Source organism: Olea europaea, chromosome 19 (assembly GCF_002742605.1).
Source record: "Olea europaea var. sylvestris chromosome 19, O_europaea_v1, whole genome shotgun sequence".
Lineage (NCBI taxonomy): Eukaryota > Viridiplantae > Streptophyta > Magnoliopsida > Lamiales > Oleaceae > Olea > Olea europaea.
Genome location: NC_036255.1, coordinates 9,633,528 through 9,635,911, shown reverse-complemented (window position 1 = coordinate 9,635,911; position 2,384 = coordinate 9,633,528).

The window sequence follows — 2,384 nt, the reverse complement described above, 5'->3', positions numbered from 1 at the left end:
ACCGGGTCTTGCGTCTGGTCTAAAACATTTTTGGATCACAGTAGTCTTCGTAATTGGGTTTGCTTACTAGATAAGGGTCCCTCGTGGGGAAAGGGCTTGTCTAGGTGAAAATTGCTGTCCGAGCGATGACGTACTGAATGTCAGGCAAAAAGTAGGTGCATCTGATCTCATGGTGCTATTCACAAGTGCTACAATATCATGATGATTTGTCGTTGAAGAGCTTGCCAACTAGGTTACCAATGACATCCCTCACGGAAGCTCCCATCTTGATGCCATGGGTCTTCTTGAAGTGGTTGATCAACATTTACTTTGCCTGAGGCTTAGCCTTTAGGCCGCTCAATGTACCGCTGGTACTTGACATCTATGGTGAATGAGAAGGAGAGACTTGGGAATCGGTCTCAATAAGAGCCTCTAGAGTAGGCTCAACTAGTGGCTGATCAATAATGCTATCTCTGAATTATCCTCAACCACAAAGGGAGCAATTGTCTTAGTTTGAATAGAAATCCCTGGGGTGCTCTCATAGATGACGTGAGGGATCTCTGGTGTAGACTTTGTGACTAGGAGAACAACTAGTTTTATCCCTGGAGAACAATTGGTGTTACCCCTATAGTACCTGTAGTGGAAAGATAAAATGCATTGTATATAATAAAAAACTACTTTGCAAAATTATAAACAATACACGTGTACACCAATAGAAGAAAACTGATTTTGCTATAGTGGATTTCAAATGGAAAGGCAGAAGTTGGATATGATTAAATCCTTTCCAAATTGAAGATAATCTCATAATCATGATTATATAAAGGATAATTATATTACCTCTACAAATTTTATTAAGTACACCACATTTTTTTTTATTTACTTTAATATCCCTAAGTAAAATTACATAATTAGAATTCTAATATACTTTTTAATTAAATAAATTATAGTTACACCACGAATATAAAACCTAGTTTCTTTCTATTTCACTTCAACAATATTTTATTATAAGCCACCAAAATTAGGATGATGATGAACTTATTTTTTCTCTTTAATCAGTTGATTGATATTATATATTCTATGCATCTTTACGTAATTTCATGAGAAATTTCTTTATTCCTAAAATCCTGCTAATTTCAGCTTTCTTAAGTAGTTTTTTATTGCAAAACACTTGGTAAATCTCTACTTTTGATGAAATTTTAACAATTTAGTTCTCTTGAATCAATTGTTTGACATAATATATACGTATAGATAGAACACAAATTTTAGACCAAAAACTTGATTTTCTTCCAGTGATGTCAGTGACTCAACCATACATGTTAGTGATTTACGTGATGAATTGATGGGGATTCAAGTGAATCGTTTCTGGGAAGGGTGCAAATTCAACAAGCAATAATGTCGCTAAATTTCATTTCAATTGAGATCAGGGCAATAAATTCTATTGTATCCCTAAATGGAGTTGTTCTTGTGGTGGTTTCTAGTTCTGTAAAGTCAAGGTATTTTGATGGGTGGAGAAGATTTGTGCAGACATTCTTCCTTACTCCCCAAGAGAGCGGTTATTTTATTCTGAATGAAGGGAGGGAGATTATGAATATGGTCTAGTGTTCTTCCTCGATCTTCCATTTCCAATGGTTGTGAAATAACGAAGGCAAAGGTTGAGAAAATTAAAATTAACATTGGTGATAAATACACCACAATATTGTATTCTTATTTTTCATTTTTTTTTTGGTTTGAATTAGGAGTATAATAATAATTTTATTGTGGTGTATTTATTAAAAATACATTTTAATTGTGGTGTTATTATAATGTGGTGTAGTAATTAAAATTTTTAGTGGTAATATAATTAGCCTTATATAAATGCAAACATACAATTTAAATAACTAAATAATCAAACTCTTATTTGATTTTTACAAAAGTGGCCTTTATTATCTTTTAGAGGAAATTTCATGGTATACCCATTTTAAAATAAAATTCATAAATTACATTTCAACTTTTTTTATACCATTTTTATTGCATTTTTCAAAGTAAACTTGGAAAACAATAAACACGCATAAATCAATTGATTTTCCTGACAACTACTATTACTCCATCAAACAAGCTCCAATTAATTTATTCAATTAATGTCTGAATTTCCAAAATTTAGTCTTTATCAAAGGAAACACCTAATCAAGGGAGTAACATCAAATTGTTACCTAGGTAAAAAAATATTGCAAAAAGATCTAAGAATTTTCATATGTGAGATAACAATTTGATATCTTTTATTGATCCAACCAACTTATCAATGCACAATCCAGCCAAGTTTAGTGAACCCAAGGATGGAAAATATTTTTCTAATTGGTTATGGCTCTGACTGCATAAATCACCACTCGAACATATTTTGCAACCGATGTTCTCTAGCCGTTTGTTTT